Below are 19,063 nucleotides of genomic sequence, written 5' to 3'. Positions count from 1 at the left end.
TCTAAAATTGAAAAGCATTTCAAATGAACACTGAAAAGGTTGAAAGTTGGCATGATATCATCATTTCATCCACATAGCATGTGCAAGAAAGTTGAGAGGGTTACGGCAAAAACTGGATGCACTTCGTGTACAAAACGGACAATCTCTTTCAAAGTATCAGGATTTCATCCGGAAACTCGTCTGTTACAAAGGGATTTCATTTTTTAAACCTTATTTGAACTCCTGACTTTTTGTGTGTTCAAAATGCACCATTCAAAGCCACATCATCATTTTTCAATCCTCTCTGACTTCATTTGTTATTTTTCATGCATTTACTAATTATTTTGAGCTATAAGACCCTAAAATTGAAAAGCATTTCAAATGAACTCTGAAAAGGTTGAAAGTTGGCATGATATCATCATTTCATCCACATAGCATTTGCAAGAAAGTTGAGAGGGTTACGGCAAAAACTGGATGCACTTCGTGTACAAAACGGACAATCTCTTTCAAAGTATCAGGATTTCATCCGGAAACACGTCTGTTACAAAGGGATTTCATTTTTTTAACCTTATTTGAACTCCTGACTTTTTGTGTGTTCAAAATGCACCATTCAAAGCCATGTCATCATTTTTCAATCCTTTCTGACTTCATTTGTTTTTTCATGCATTTACTAATTATTTTGAGCTATAAGACCCTAAAATTGAAAAGCATTTCAAATGAACTCTGAAAAGGTTGAAAGTTGGCATGATATCATCATTTCATCCACATAGCATGTGCAAGAAAGTTGAGAGGGTTACGGCAAAAACTGGATGCACTTCGCGTACAAAACGGATAATCTCTTTCAAAGTATCAGGATTTCATCCGGAAACTCGTCTGTTACAAAGGGATTTCATTTTTTAAACCTTATTTGAACTCCTGACTTTTTGTGTGTTCAAAATGCACCATTCAAAGCCACATCATCATTTTTCAATCCTTTCTGACTTCATTTGTTATTTTTCATGCATTTACTAATTATTTTGAGCTATAAGACCCTAAAATTGAAAAACATTTCAAATGAACTCTGAAAAGGTTGAAAGTTGGCATGATATCATCATTTCATCCACATAGCATGTGCAAGAAAGTTGAGAGGGTTACGGCAAAAACTGGATGCACTTCGTGTACAAAACGGACAATCTCTTTCAAAGTATCAGGATTTCATCCGGAAACTCAACTGTTACAAAGGGATTTCATTTTTTAAACCTTATTTGAACTCCTGACTTTTTGTGTGTTCAAAATGCACCATTCAAAGCCACATCACCATTTTTCAATCCTTTCTGACTTCATTTGTTATTTTTCATGCATTTACTAATTATTTTGAGCTATAAGACCCTAAAATTGAAAAGCATTTCAAATGAACTCTGAAAAGGTTGAAAGTTGGCATGATATCATCATTTCATCCACATAGCTTGTGCAAGAAAGTTGAGAGGGTTACTGCAAAAACTGGATGCACTTCATGTACAAAACGGACAATCTCTTTCAAAGTATCAGGATTTCATCCGGAAACTCGTCTGTTACAAAGGGATTTCATTTTTAACCTTATTTGAACTCCTGACTTTTTGTGTGTTCAAAATGGACCATTCAAAGCCACGTCATCATTTTTCAATCCTTTCTCACTTCATTTGTTTTTTCATGCATTTACTAATTATTTTGAGCTATAAGACCCTAAAATTGAAAAGCATTTCAAATGAACTCTGAAAAGGTTGAAAGTTGGCATGATATCATCATTTCATCCACATAGCATGTGCAAGAAAGTTGAGAGGGTTACGGCAAAAACTGAATGCACTTCGTGTACAAAACGGACAATCTCTTTCAAAGTATCAGGATTTCATCCGGAAACTCGTCTGTTACAAAGGGATTTCATTTTTTAAACCTTATTTGAACTCCTGACTTTTTGTGTGTTCAAAATGCACCATTCAAAGCCACATCATCATTTTTCAATCCTCTCTGACTTCATTTGTTATTTTTCATGCATTTACTAATTATTTTGAGCTATAAGACCCTAAAATTGAAAAGCATTTCAAATGAACTCTGAAAAGGTTGAAAGTTGGCATGATATCATCATTTCATCCACATAGCATGTGCAAGAAAGTTGAGAGGGTTACGGCAAAAACTGGATGCACTTCGTGTACAAAACGGACAATCTCTTTCAAAGTATCAGGATTTCATCCGGAAACACGTCTGTTACAAAGGGATTTCATTTTTTTAACCTTATTTGAACTCCTGACTTTTTGTGTGTTCAAAATGCACCATTCAAAGCCATGTCATCATTTTTCAATCCTTTCTGACTTCATTTGTTTTTTCATGCATTTACTAATTATTTTGAGCTATAAGACCCTAAAATTGAAAAGCATTTCAAATGAACTCTGAAAAGGTTGAAAGTTGGCATGATATCATCATTTCATCCACATAGCATGTGCAAGAAAGTTGAGAGGGTTACGGCAAAAACTGGATGCACTTCGCGTACAAAACGGATAATCTCTTTCAAAGTATCAGGATTTCATCCGGAAACTCGTCTGTTACAAAGGGATTTCATTTTTTAAACCTTATTTGAACTCCTGACTTTTTGTGTGTTCAAAATGCACCATTCAAAGCCACATCATCATTTTTCAATCCTTTCTGACTTCATTTGTTTATTTCATGCATTTACTAATTATTTTGAGCTATAAGACCCTAAAATTGAAAAGCATTTCAAATGAACTCTGAAAAGGTTGAAAGTTGGCATGATATCATCATTTCATCCACATAGCATGTGCATGAAAGTTGAGAGGGTTACGGCAAAAACTGGATGCACTTCGCGTACAAAACGGACAATCTCTTTCAAAGTATCAGGATTTCATCCGGAAACTCGTCTGTTACAAAGGGATTTCATTTTTTAAACCTTATTTGAACTCCTGACTTTTTGTGTGTTCAAAATGCACCATTCAAAGCCACATCACCATTTTTCAATCCTTTCTGACTTCATTTGTTATTTTTCATGCATTTACTAATTATTTTGAGCTATAAGACCCTAAAATTGAAAAGCATTTCAAATGAACTCTGAAAAGGTTGAAAGTTGGCATGATATCATCATTTCATCCACATAGCTTGTGCAAGAAAGTTGAGAGGGTTACTGCAAAAACTGGATGCACTTCGTGTACAAAACGGACAATCTCTTTCAAAGTATCAGGATTTCATCCGGAAACTCGTCTGTTACAAAGGGATTTCATTTTTTAACCTTATTTGAACTCCTGACTTTTTGTGTGTTCAAAATGGACCATTCAAAGCCACGTCATCATTTTTCAATCCTTTCTGACTTCATTTGTTTTTTCATGCATTTACTAATTATTTTGAGCTATAAGACCCTAAAATTGAAAAGCATTTCAAATGAACTCTGAAATGGTTGAAAGTTGGCATGATATCATCATTTCATCCACATAGCATGTGCAAGAAAGTTGAGAGGGTTACGGCAAAAACTGAATGCACTTCGTGTACAAAACGGACAATCTCTTTCAAAGTATCAGGATTTCATCCGGAAACTCGTCTGTTACAAAGGGATTTCATTTTTTAAACCTTATTTGAACTCCTGACTTTTTGTGTGTTCAAAATGCACCATTCAAAGCCACATCATCATTTTTCAATCCTCTCTGACTTCATTTGTTATTTTTCATGCATTTACTAATTATTTTGAGCTATAAGACCCTAAAATTGAAAAGCATTTCAAATGAACTCTGAAAAGGTTGAAAGTTGGCATGATATCATCATTTCATCCACATAGCATGTGCAAGAAAGTTGAGAGGGTTACGGCAAAAACTGGATGCACTTCGTGTACAAAACGGACAATCTCTTTCAAAGTATCAGGATTTCATCCGGAAACACGTCTGTTACAAAGGGATTTCATTTTTTTAACCTTATTTGAACTCCTGACTTTTTGTGTGTTCAAAATGCACCATTCAAAGCCATGACATCATTTTTCAATCCTTTCTGACTTCATTTGTTTTTTCATGCATTTACTAATTATTTTGAGCTATAAGACCCTAAAATTGAAAAGCATTTCAAATGAACTCTGAAAAGGTTGAAAGTTGGCATGATATCATCATTTCATCCACATAGCATGTGCAAGAAAGTTGAGAGGGTTACGGCAAAAACTGGATGCACTTCGCGTACAAAACGGATAATCTCTTTCAAAGTATCAGGATTTCATCCGGAAACTCGTCTGTTACAAAGGGATTTCATTTTTTAAACCTTATTTGAACTCCTGACTTTTTGTGTGTTCAAAATGCACCATTCAAAACCACATCATCATTTTTCAATCCTTTCTGACTTCATTTGTTTTTTTTCATGCATTTACTAATTATTTTGAGCTATAAGACCCTAAAATTGAAAAGCATTTCAAATGAACTCTGAAAAGGTTGAAAGTTGGCATGATATCATCATTTAATCCACTTAGCATGTGCAAGAAAGTTGAGAGGGTTACGGCAAAAACTGGATGCACTTCGCGTACAAAACGGACAATCTCTTTCAAAGTATCAGGATTTCATCCGGAAACTCGTCTGTTACAAAGGGATTTCATTTTTTAAACCTTATTTGAACTCCTCACTTTTTGTGTGTTCAAAATGCACCATTCAAAGCCACATCATCATTTTTCAATCCTTTCTGACTTCATTTGTTTTTTTTCATGCATTTACTAATTATTTTGAGCTATAAGACCCTAAAATTGAAAAGCATTTCAAATGAACTCTGAAAAGGTTGAAAGTTGGCATGATATCATCATTTCATCCACATAGCATGTGCAAGAAAGTTGAGAGGGTTACGGCAAAAACTGGATGCACTTCGCGTACAAAACGGACAATCTCTTTCAAAGTATCAGGATTTCATCCGGAAACTCGTCTGTTACAAAGGGATTTCATTTTTTAAACCTTATTTGAACTCCTGACTTTTTGTGTGTTCGAAATGCACCATTCAAAGCCACATCACCAGTTTTCAATCCTTTCTGACTTCATTTGTTATTTTTCATGCATTTACTAATTATTTTGAGCTATAAGACCCTAAAATTGAAAAGCATTTCAAATGAACTCTGAAAAGGTTGAAAGTTGGCATGATATCATCATTTCATCCACATAGCATGTGCAAGAAAGTTGAGAGGGTTACGGCAAAAACTGGATGCACTTCGTGTACAAAACGGACAATCTCTTTCAAAGTATCATGATTTCATCCGGAAACTCGTCTGTTACAAAGGGATTTCATTTTTTAAACCTTATTTGAACTCCTGACTTTTTGTGTGTTCAAAATGCACCATTCAAAGCCACATGACCATTTTTCAATCCTCTCTGACTTCATTTGTTATTTTTCATGCATTTACTAATTATTTTGAGCTATAAGACCATAAAATTGAAAAGCATTTCAAATGAACTCTGAAAAGGTTGAAAGTTGGCATGATATCATCATTTCATCCACATAGCATGTGCAAGAAAGTTGAGAGGGTTACGGCAAAAACTGGATGCACTTCGTGTACAAAACGGACAATCTCTTTCAAAGTATCAGGATTTCATCCGGAAACTCGTCTGTTACAAAGGGATTTCATTTTTTAAACCTTTTTTGAACTCCTGACTTTTTGTGTGGTCAAAATGCACCATTCAAAGCCACATCATCATTTTTCAATCCTTTCTGACTTCATTTGTTATTTTTCATGCATTTACTAATTATTTTGAGCTATAAGACCCTAAAATTGAAAAGCATTTCAAATGAACTCTGAAAAGGTTGAAAGTTGGCATGATATCATCATTTCATCCACATAGCATGTGCATGAAAGTTGAGAGGGTTACGGCAAAAACTGGATGCACTTCGTGTACAAAATGGACAATCTCTTTCAAAGTATCAGGATTTCATCCGGAAACTCGTCTGTTACAAAGGGATTTCATTTTTTAAACCTTTTTTGAACTCCTGACTTTTTGTGTGGTCAAAATGCACCATTCAAATCCACATCATCATTTTTCAATCCTTTCTGACTTCATTTGTTATTTTTCATGCATTTACTAATTATTTTGAGCTATAAGACCCTAAAATTGAAAAGCATTTCAAATGAACTCTGAAAAGGTTGAAAGTTGGCATGATATCATCATTTCATCCACATAGCATGTGAAAGAAAGTTGAGAGGGTTACGGCAAAAACTGGATGCACTTCGTGTACAAAACGGACAATCTCTTTCAAAGTATCAGGATTTCATCCGGAAACTCGTCTGTTACAAAGGGATTTCATTTTTTTAACCTTATTTGAACTCCTGACTTTTTGTGTGTTCAAAATGCACCATTCAAAGCCACGTCATCATTTTTCAATCCTTTCTGACTTCATTTGTTATTTTTCATGTATTTACTAATTATTTTGAGCTATAAGACCCTAAAATTGAAAAACATTTCAAATGAACTCTGAAAAGGTTGAAAGTTGGCATGATATCATCATTTCATCCACATAGCATGTGCAAGAAAGTTGAGAGGGTTACGGCAAAAACTGGATGCACTTCGTGTACAAAACGGACAATCTCTTTCAAAGTATCAGGATTTCATCCGGAAACTCAACTGTTACAAAGGGATTTCATTTTTTAAACCTTATTTGAACTCCTGACTTTTTGTGTGTTCAAAATGCACCATTCAAAGCCACATCACCATTTTTCAATCCTTTCTGACTTCATTTGTTATTTTTCATGCATTTACTAATTATTTTGAGCTATAAGACCCTAAAATTGAAAAGCATTTCAAATGAACTCTGAAAAGGTTGAAAGTTGGCATGATATCATCATTTCATCCACATAGCATGTGCAAGAAAGTTGAGAGGGTTACGGCAAATACTAGATGCACTTCGCGTACAAAACGGACAATCTCTTTCAAAGTATCAGGATTTCATCCGGAAACTCGTCTGTTACAAAGGGATTTCATTTTTTAAACCTTATTTGAACTCCTGACTTTTTGTGTGTTCAAAATGCACCATTCAAAGCCACATCATCATTTTTCAATCCTTTCTGACTTCATTTGTTATTTTTCATGCATTTACTACTTATTTTGAGCTATAAGACCCTAAAATTGAAAAGCATTTCAAATGAACTCTGAAAAGGTTGAAAGTTGGCATGATATCATCATTTCATCCACATAGCATGTGCAAGAAAGTTGAGAGGGTTACGGCAAAAACTAGATGCACTTCATGTACAAAACGGACAATCTCTTTCAAAGTATCAGGATTTCATCCGGAAACTCGTCTGTTACAAAGGGATTTCATTTTTTTAAACCTTATTTGAACTCCTGACTTGTTGTGTGTTCAAAATGCACCATTCAAAGCCACATCACCATTTTTCAATCCTTTCTGACTTCATTTGTTATTTTTCATGCATTTACTAATTATTTTGAGCTATAAGACCCTAAAATTGAAAAGCATTTCAAATGAACTCTGAAAAGGTTGAAAGTTGGCATGATATCATCATTTCATCCACATAGCTTGTGCAAGAAAGTTGAGAGGGTTACTGCAAAAACTGGATGCACTTCGTGTACAAAACGGACAATCTCTTTCAAAGTATCAGGATTTCATCCGGAAACTCGTCTGTTACAAAGGGATTTCATTTTTTAACCTTATTTGAACTCCTGACTTTTTGTGTGTTCAAAATGGACCATTCAAAGCCACGTCATCATTTTTCAATCCTTTCTGACTTCATTTGTTTTTTCATGCATTTACTAATTATTTTGAGCTATAAGACCCTAAAATTGAAAAGCATTTCAAATGAACTCTGAAATGGTTGAAAGTTGGCATGATATCATCATTTCATCCACATAGCATGTGCAAGAAAGTTGAGAGGGTTACGGCAAAAACTGAATGCACTTCGTGTACAAAACGGACAATCTCTTTCAAAGTATCAGGATTTCATCCGGAAACTCGTCTGTTACAAAGGGATTTCATTTTTTAAACCTTATTTGAACTCCTGACTTTTTGTGTGTTCAAAATGCACCATTCAAAGCCACATCATCATTTTTCAATCCTCTCTGACTTCATTTGTTATTTTTCATGCATTTACTAATTATTTTGAGCTATAAGACCCTAAAATTGAAAAGCATTTCAAATGAACTCTGAAAAGGTTGAAAGTTGGCATGATATCATCATTTCATCCACATAGCATGTGCAAGAAAGTTGAGAGGGTTACGGCAAAAACTGGATGCACTTCGTGTACAAAACGGACAATCTCTTTCAAAGTATCAGGATTTCATCCGGAAACACGTCTGTTACAAAGGGATTTCATTTTTTTAACCTTATTTGAACTCCTGACTTTTTGTGTGTTCAAAATGCACCATTCAAAGCCATGACATCATTTTTCAATCCTTTCTGACTTCATTTGTTTTTTCATGCATTTACTAATTATTTTGAGCTATAAGACCCTAAAATTGAAAAGCATTTCAAATGAACTCTGAAAAGGTTGAAAGTTGGCATGATATCATCATTTCATCCACATAGCATGTGCAAGAAAGTTGAGAGGGTTACGGCAAAAACTGGATGCACTTCGCGTACAAAACGGATAATCTCTTTCAAAGTATCAGGATTTCATCCGGAAACTCGTCTGTTACAAAGGGATTTCATTTTTTAAACCTTATTTGAACTCCTGACTTTTTGTGTGTTCAAAATGCACCATTCAAAACCACATCATCATTTTTCAATCCTTTCTGACTTCATTTGTTTTTTTTCATGCATTTACTAATTATTTTGAGCTATAAGACCCTAAAATTGAAAAGCATTTCAAATGAACTCTGAAAAGGTTGAAAGTTGGCATGATATCATCATTTAATCCACTTAGCATGTGCAAGAAAGTTGAGAGGGTTACGGCAAAAACTGGATGCACTTCGCGTACAAAACGGACAATCTCTTTCAAAGTATCAGGATTTCATCCGGAAACTCGTCTGTTACAAAGGGATTTCATTTTTTAAACCTTATTTGAACTCCTCACTTTTTGTGTGTTCAAAATGCACCATTCAAAGCCACATCATCATTTTTCAATCCTTTCTGACTTCATTTGTTTTTTTTCATGCATTTACTAATTATTTTGAGCTATAAGACCCTAAAATTGAAAAGCATTTCAAATGAACTCTGAAAAGGTTGAAAGTTGGCATGATATCATCATTTCATCCACATAGCATGTGCAAGAAAGTTGAGAGGGTTACGGCAAAAACTGGATGCACTTCGCGTACAAAACGGACAATCTCTTTCAAAGTATCAGGATTTCATCCGGAAACTCGTCTGTTACAAAGGGATTTCATTTTTAAACCTTATTTGAACTCCTGACTTTTTGTGTGTTCGAAATGCACCATTCAAAGCCACATCACCAGTTTTCAATCCTTTCTGACTTCATTTGTTATTTTTCATGCATTTACTAATTATTTTGAGCTATAAGACCCTAAAATTGAAAAGCATTTCAAATGAACTCTGAAAAGGTTGAAAGTTGGCATGATATCATCATTTCATCCACATAGCATGTGCAAGAAAGTTGAGAGGGTTACGGCAAAAACTGGATGCACTTCGTGTACAAAACGGACAATCTCTTTCAAAGTATCATGATTTCATCCGGAAACTCGTCTGTTTACAAAGGGATTTCATTTTTAAACCTTATTTGAACTCCTGACTTTTTGTGTGTTCAAAATGCACCATTCAAAGCCACATGACCATTTTTCAATCCTCTCTGACTTCATTTGTTATTTTTCATGCATTTACTAATTATTTTGAGCTATAAGACCATAAAATTGAAAAGCATTTCAAATGAACTCTGAAAAGGTTGAAAGTTGGCATGATATCATCATTTCATCCACATAGCATGTGCAAGAAAGTTGAGAGGGTTACGGCAAAAACTGGATGCACTTCGTGTACAAAACGGACAATCTCTTTCAAAGTATCAGGATTTCATCCGGAAACTCGTCTGTTACAAAGGGATTTCATTTTTTACACCTTTTTTGAACTCCTGACTTTTTGTGTGGTCAAAATGCACCATTCAAAGCCACATCATCATTTTTCAATCCTTTCTGACTTCATTTGTTATTTTTCATGCATTTACTAATTATTTTGAGCTATAAGACCCTAAAATTGAAAAGCATTTCAAATGAACTCTGAAAAGGTTGAAAGTTGGCATGATATCATCATTTCATCCACATAGCATGTGCATGAAAGTTGAGAGGGTTACGGCAAAAACTGGATGCACTTCGTGTACAAAATGGACAATCTCTTTCAAAGTATCAGGATTTCATCCGGAAACTCGTCTGTTACAAAGGGATTTCATTTTTTAAACCTTTTTTGAACTCCTGACTTTTTGTGTGGTCAAAATGCACCATTCAAATCCACATCATCATTTTTCAATCCTTTCTGACTTCATTTGTTATTTTTCATGCATTTACTAATTATTTTGAGCTATAAGACCCTAAAATTGAAAAGCATTTCAAATGAACTCTGAAAAGGTTGAAAGTTGGCATGATATCATCATTTCATCCACATAGCATGTGAAAGAAAGTTGAGAGGGTTACGGCAAAAACTGGATGCACTTCGTGTACAAAACGGACAATCTCTTTCAAAGTATCAGGATTTCATCCGGAAACTCGTCTGTTACAAAGGGATTTCATTTTTTTAACCTTATTTGAACTCCTGACTTTTTGTGTCTTCAAAATGCACCATTCAAAGCCACGTCATCATTTTTCAATCCTTTCTGACTTCATTTGTTATTTTTCATGTATTTACTAATTATTTTGAGCTATAAGACCCTAAAATTGAAAAACATTTCAAATGAACTCTGAAAAGGTTGAAAGTTGGCATGATATCATCATTTCATCCACATAGCATGTGCAAGAAAGTTGAGAGGGTTACGGCAAAAACTGGATGCACTTCGTGTACAAAACGGACAATCTCTTTCAAAGTATCAGGATTTCATCCGGAAACTCAACTGTTACAAAGGGATTTCATTTTTTAAACCTTATTTGAACTCCTGACTTTTTGTGTGTTCAAAATGCACCATTCAAAGCCACATCACCATTTTTCAATCCTTTCTGACTTCATTTGTTATTTTTCATGCATTTACTAATTATTTTGAGCTATAAGACCCTAAAATTGAAAAGCATTTCAAATGAACTCTGAAAAGGTTGAAAGTTGGCATGATATCATCATTTCATCCACATAGCATGTGCAAGAAAGTTGAGAGGGTTACGGCAAATACTAGATGCACTTCGCGTACAAAACGGACAATCTCTTTCAAAGTATCAGGATTTCATCCGGAAACTCGTCTGTTACAAAGGGATTTCATTTTTTAAACCTTATTTGAACTCCTGACTTTTTGTGTGTTCAAAATGCACCATTCAAAGCCACATCATCATTTTTCAATCCTTTCTGACTTCATTTGTTATTTTTCATGCATTTACTACTTATTTTGAGCTATAAGACCCTAAAATTGAAAAGCATTTCAAATGAACTCTGAAAAGGTTGAAAGTTGGCATGATATCATCATTTCATCCACATAGCATGTGCAAGAAAGTTGAGAGGGTTACGGCAAAAACTAGATGCACTTCATGTACAAAACGGACAATCTCTTTCAAAGTATCAGGATTTCATCCGGAAACTCGTCTGTTACAAAGGGATTTCATTTTTTTAAACCTTATTTGAACTCCTGACTTGTTGTGTGTTCAAAATGCACCATTCAAAGCCACATCACCATTTTTCAATCCTTTCTGACTTCATTTGTTATTTTTCATGCATTTACTAATTATTTTGAGCTATAAGACCCTAAAATTGAAAAGCATTTCAAATGAACTCTGAAAAGGTTGAAAGTTGGCATGATATCATCATTTCATCCACATAGCATGTGCAAGAAAGTTGAGAGGGTTATGGCAAAAACTGGATGCACTTCGTGTACAAAACGGACAATCTCTTTCAAAGTATCAGGATTTCATCCGGAAACTCGTCTGTTACAAAGGGATTTCATTTTTTAAACCTTATTTGAATTCCTGACTTGTTGTGTGTTCAAAATGCACCATTCAAAGCCACATCACCATTTTTCAATCCTTTCTGACTTCATTTGTTATTTTTCATGCATTTATTAATTATTTTGAGCTATAAGACCCTAAAATTGAAAAGCATTTCAAATGAACTCTGAAAAGGTTGAAAGTTGGCATGATATCATCATTTCATCCACATAGCATGTGCAAGAAAGTTGAGAGGGTTATGGCAAAAACTGGATGCACTTCGTGTACAAAACGGACAATCTCTTTCAAAGTATCAGGATTTCATCCGGAAACTCGTCTGTTACAAAGGGATTTCATTTTTTAAACCTTATTTGAATTCCTGACTTGTTGTGTGTTCAAAATGCACCATTCAAAGCCACATCACCATTTTTCAATCCTTTCTGACTTCATTTGTTATTTTTCATGCATTTACTAATTATTTTGAGCTATAAGACCCTAAAATTGAAAAGCATTTCAAATGAACTCTGAAAAGGTTGAAAGTTGGCATGATATCATCATTTCATCCACATAGCTTGTGCAAGAAAGTTGAGAGGGTTACTGCAAAAACTGGATGCACTTCGTGTACAAAACGGACAATCTCTTTCAAAGTATCAGGATTTCATCCGGAAACTCGTCTGTTACAAAGGGATTTCATTTTTTAACCTTATTTGAACTCCTGACTTTTTGTGTGTTCAAAATGGACCATTCAAAGCCACGTCATCATTTTTCAATCCTTTCTGACTTCATTTGTTTTTTCATGCATTTACTAATTATTTTGAGCTATAAGACTCTAAAATTGAAAAGCATTTCAAATGAACTCTGAAAAGGTTGAAAGTTGGCATGATATCATCATTTCATCCACATAGCATGTGCAAGAAAGTTGAGAGGGTTACGGCAAAAACTGGATGCACTTCGTGTACAAAACGGACAATCTCTTTGAAAGTATCAGGATTTCATCCGGAAACTCGTCTGTTACAAAGGGATTTCATTTTTTAAACCTTATTTGAACTCCTGACTTTTTGTGTGTTCAAAATGCACCATTCAAAGCCACATCATCATTTTTCAATCCTCTCTGACTTCATTTGTTATTTTTCATGCATTTACTAATTATTTTGAGCTATAAGACCCTAAAATTGAAAAGCATTTCAAATGAACTCTGAAAAGGTTGAAAGTTGGCATGATATCATCATTTCATCCACATAGCATGTGCAAGAAAGTTGAGAGGGTTACGGCAAAAACTGGATGCACTTCGTGTACAAAACGGACAATCTCTTTCAAAGTATCAGGATTTCATCCGGAAACACGTCTGTTACAAAGGGATTTCATTTTTTTAACCTTATTTGAACTCCTGACTTTTTGTGTGTTCAAAATGCACCATTCAAAGCCATGTCATCATTTTTCAATCCTTTCTGACTTCATTTGTTTTTTCATGCATTTACTAATTATTTTGAGCTATAAGACCCTAAAATTGAAAAGCATTTCAAATGAACTCTGAAAAGGTTGAAAGTTGGCATGATATCATCATTTCATCCACATAGCATGTGCAAGAAAGTTGAGAGGGTTACGGCAAAAACTGGATGCACTTCGTGTACAAAACGGACAATCTCTTTCAAAGTATCAGGATTTCATCCGGAAACTCAACTGTTACAAAGGGATTTCATTTTTTAAACCTTATTTGAACTCCTGACTTTTTGTGTGTTCAAAATGCACCATTCAAAGCCACATCACCATTTTTCAATCCTTTCTGACTTCATTTGTTATTTTTCATGCATTTACTAATTATTTTGAGCTATAAGACCCTAAAATTGAAAAGCATTTCAAATGAACTCTGAAAAGGTTGAAAGTTGGCATGATATCATCATTTCATCCACATAGCATGTGCAAGAAAGTTGAGAGGGTTACGGCAAAAACTAGATGCACTTCGCGTACAAAACGGACAATCTCTTTCAAAGTATCAGGATTTCATCCGGAAACTCGTCTGTTACAAAGGGATTTCATTTTTTAAACCTTATTTGAACTCCTGACTTTTTGTGTGTTCAAAATGCACCATTCAAAGCCACATCATCATTTTTCAATCCTTTCTGACTTCATTTGTTATTTTTCATGCATTTACTACTTATTTTGAGCTATAAGACCCTAAAATTGAAAAGCATTTCAAATGAACTCTGAAAAGGTTGAAAGTTGGCATGATATCATCATTTCATCCACATAGCATGTGCAAGAAAGTTGAGAGGGTTACGGCAAAAACTAGATGCACTTCATGTACAAAACGGACAATCTCTTTCAAAGTATCAGGATTTCATCCGGAAACTCGTCTGTTACAAAGGGATTTCATTTTTTTAAACCTTATTTGAACTCCTGACTTGTTGTGTGTTCAAAATGCACCATTCAAAGCCACATCACCATTTTTCAATCCTTTCTGACTTCATTTGTTATTTTTCATGCATTTACTAATTATTTTGAGCTATAAGACCCTAAAATTGAAAAGCATTTCAAATGAACTCTGAAAAGGTTGAAAGTTGGCATGATATCATCATTTCATCCACATAGCATGTGCAAGAAAGTTGAGAGGGTTATGGCAAAAACTGGATGCACTTCGTGTACAAAACGGACAATCTCTTTCAAAGTATCAGGATTTCATCCGGAAACTCGTCTGTTACAAAGGGATTTCATTTTTTAAACCTTATTTGAATTCCTGACTTGTTGTGTGTTCAAAATGCACCATTCAAAGCCACATCACCATTTTTCAATCCTTTCTGACTTCATTTGTTATTTTTCATGCATTTACTAATTATTTTGAGCTATAAGACCCTAAAATTGAAAAGCATTTCAAATGAACTCTGAAAAGGTTGAAAGTTGGCATGATATCATCATTTCATCCACATAGCATGTGCAAGAAAGTTGAGAGGGTTACTGCAAAAACTGGATGCACTTCGTGTACAAAACGGACAATCTCTTTCAAAGTATCAGGATTTCATCCGAAAACTCGTCTGTTACAAAGGGATTTCATTTTTTAACCTTATTTGAACTCCTGACTTTTTGTGTGTTCAAAATGGACCATTCAAAGCCACGTCATCATTTTTCAATCCTTTCTGACTTCATTTGTTTTTTCATGCATTTACTAATTATTTTGAGCTATAAGACCCTAAAATTGAAAAGCATTTCAAATGAACTCTGAAAAGGTTGAAAGTTGGCATGATATCATCATTTCATCCACATAGCATGTGCAAGAAAGTTGAGAGGGTTACGGCAAAAACTGGATGCACTTCGCGTACAAAACGGATAATCTCTTTCAAAGTATCAGGATTTCATCCGGAAACTCGTCTGTTACAAAGGGATTTCATTTTTTAAACCTTATTTGAACTCCTGACTTTTTGTATGTTCAAAATGCACCATTCAAAGCCACATCATCATTTTTCAATCCTTTCTGACTTCATTTGTTTTTTTCATGCATTTACTAATTATTTTGAGCTATAAGACCCTAAAATTGAAAAGCATTTCAAATGAACTCTGAAAAGGTTGAAAGTTGGCATGATATCATCATTTCATCCACATAGCATGTGCAAGAAAGTTGAGAGGGTTACGGCAAAAACTGGATGCACTTCGCGTACAAAACGGACAATCTCTTTCAAAGTATCAGGATTTCATCCGGAAACTCGTCTGTTACAAAGGGATTTCATTTTTAAACCTTATTTGAACTCTTGACTTTTTGTGTGTTCAAAATGCACCATTCAAAGCCACATCACCATTTTTCAATCCTTTCTGACTTCATTTGTTATTTTTCATGCATTTACTAATTATTTTGAGCTATAAGACCCTAAAATTGAAAAGCATTTCAAATGAACTCTGAAAAGGTTGAAAGTTGGCATGATATCATCATTTCATCCACATAGCTTGTGCAAGAAAGTTGAGAGGGTTACTGCAAAAACTGGATGCACTTCGTGTACAAAACGGACAATCTCTTTCAAAGTATCAGGATTTCATCCGGAAACTCGTCTGTTACAAAGGGATTTCATTTTTTAACCTTATTTGAACTCCTGACTTTTTGTGTGTTCAAAATGGACCATTCAAAGCCACGTCATCATTTTTCAATCCTTTCTGACTTCATTTGTTTTTTCATGCATTTACTAATTATTTTGAGCTATAAGACCCTAAAATTGAAAAGCATTTCAAATGAACTCTGAAAAGGTTGAAAGTTGGCATGATATCATCATTTCATCCACATAGCATGTGCAAGAAAGTTGAGAGGGTTACGGCAAAAACTGAATGCACTTCGTGTACAAAACGGACAATCTCTTTCAAAGTATCAGGATTTCATCCGGAAACTCGTCTGTTACAAAGGGATTTCATTTTTAAAACCTTATTTGAACTCCTGACTTTTTGTGTGTTCAAAATGCACCATTCAAAGCCACATCATCATTTTTCAATCCTCTCTGACTTCGTTTGTTATTTTTCATGCATTTACTAATTATTTTGAGCTATAAGACCCTAAAATTGAAAAGCATTTCAAATGAACTCTGAAAAGGTTGAAAGTTGGCATGATATCATCATTTCATCCACATAGCATGTGCAAGAAAGTTGAGAGGGTTACGGCAAAAACTGGATGCACTTCGTGTACAAAACGGACAATCTCTTTCAAAGTATCAGGATTTCATCCGGAAACACGTCTGTTACAAAGGGATTTCATTTTTTAACCTTATTTGAACTCCTAACTTTTTGTGTGTTCAAAATGCACCATTCAAAGCCATGTCATCATTTTTCAATCCTTTCTGACTTCATTTGTTTTTTCATGCATTTACTAATTATTTTGAGCTATAAGACCCTAAAATTGAAAAGCATTTCAAATGAACTCTGAAAAGGTTGAAAGTTGGCATGATATCATCATTTCATCCACATAGCATGTGCAAGAAAGTTGAGAGGGTTACGGCAAAAACTGGATGCACTTCGCGTACAAAACGGATAATCTCTTTCAAAGTATCAGGATTTCATCCGGAAACTCGTCTGTTACAAAGGGATTTCATTTTTTAAACCTTATTTGAACTCCTGACTTTTTGTGTGTTCAAAATGCACCATTCAAAGCCACATCATCATTTTTCAATCCTTTCTGACTTCATTTGTTTTTTTTCATGCATTTACTAATTATTTTGAGCTATAAGACCCTAAAATTGAAAAGCATTTCAAATGAACTCTGAAAAGGTTGAAAGTTGGCATGATATCATCATTTAATCCACATAGCATGTGCAAGAAAGTTGAGAGGGTTACGGCAAAAACTGGATGCACTTCGCGTACAAAACGGACAATCTCTTTCAAAGTATCAGGATTTCATCCGGAAACTCGTCTGTTACAAAGGGATTTCATTTTTAAACCTTATTTGAATTCCTGACTTGTTGTGTGTTCAAAATGCACCATTCAAAGCCACATCACCATTTTTCAATCCTTTCTGACTTCATTTGTTATTTTTCATGCATTTACTAATTATTTTGAGCTATAAGACCCTAAAATTGAAAAGCATTTCAAATGAACTCTGAAAAGGTTGAAAGTTGGCATGATATCATCATTTCATCCACATAGCTTGTGCAAGAAAGTTGAGAGGGTTACTGCAAAAACTGGATGCACTTCGTGTACAAAACGGACAATCTCTTTCAAAGTATCAGGATTTCATCCGGAAACTCGTCTGTTACAAAGGGATTTCATTTTTTAACCTTATTTGAACTCCTGACTTTTTGTGTGTTCAAAATGGACCATTCAAAGCCACGTCATCATTTTTCAATCCTTTCTGACTTCATTTGTTTTTTCATGCATTTACTAATTATTTTGAGCTATAAGACTCTAAAATTGAAAAGCATTTCAAATGAACTCTGAAAAGGTTGAAAGTTGGCATGATATCATCATTTCATCCACATAGCATGTGCAAGAAAGTTGAGAGGGTTACGGCAAAAACTGGATGCACTTCGTGTACAAAACGGACAATCTCTTTGAAAGTATCAGGATTTCATCCGGAAACTCGTCTGTTACAAAGGGATTTCATTTTTTAAACCTTATTTGAACTCCTGACTTTTTGTGTGTTCAAAATGCACCATTCAAAGCCACATCATCATTTTTCAATCCTCTCTGACTTCATTTGTTATTTTTCATGCATTTACTAATTATTTTGAGCTATAAGACCCTAAAATTGAAAAGCATTTCAAATGAACTCTGAAAAGGTTGAAAGTTGGCATGATATCATCATTTCATCCACATAGCATGTGCAAGAAAGTTGAGAGGGTTACGGCAAAAACTGGATGCACTTCGTGTACAAAACGGACAATCTCTTTCAAAGTATCAGGATTTCATCCGGAAACACGTCTGTTACAAAGGGATTTCATTTTTTTAACCTTATTTGAACTCCTGACTTTTTGTGTGTTCAAAATGCACCATTCAAAGCCATGTCATCATTTTTCAATCCTTTCTGACTTCATTTGTTTTTTCATGCATTTACTAATTATTTTGAGCTATAAGACCCTAAAATTGAAAAGCATTTCAAATGAACTCTGAAAAGGTTGAAAGTTGGCATGATATCATCATTTCATCCACATAGCATGTGCAAGAAAGTTGAGAGGGTTACGGCAAAAACTGGATGCACTTCGTGTACAAAACGGACAATCTCTTTCAAAGTATCAGGATTTCATCCGGAAACTCAACTGTTACAAAGGGATTTCATTTTTTAAACCTTATTTGAACTCCTGACTTTTTGTGTGTTCAAAATGCACCATTCAAAGCCACATCACCATTTTTCAATCCTTTCTGACTTCATTTGTTATTTTTCATGCATTTACTAATTATTTTGAGCTATAAGACCCTAAAATTGAAAAGCATTTCAAATGAACTCTGAAAAGGTTGAAAGTTGGCATGATATCATCATTTCATCCACATAGCATGTGCAAGAAAGTTGAGAGGGTTACGGCAAAAACTAGATGCACTTCGCGTACAAAACGGACAATCTCTTTCAAAGTATCAGGATTTCATCCGGAAACTCGTCTGTTACAAAGGGATTTCATTTTTTAAACCTTATTTGAACTCCTGACTTT

This window comes from Aegilops tauschii, chromosome 6, assembly GCF_002575655.3.
Source record: "Aegilops tauschii subsp. strangulata cultivar AL8/78 chromosome 6, Aet v6.0, whole genome shotgun sequence".
Taxonomy (NCBI): domain Eukaryota; kingdom Viridiplantae; phylum Streptophyta; class Magnoliopsida; order Poales; family Poaceae; genus Aegilops; species Aegilops tauschii.
The sequence above is the reverse complement of the archived record's forward strand: the minus strand, read 5'-3'. Positions refer to the sequence as shown.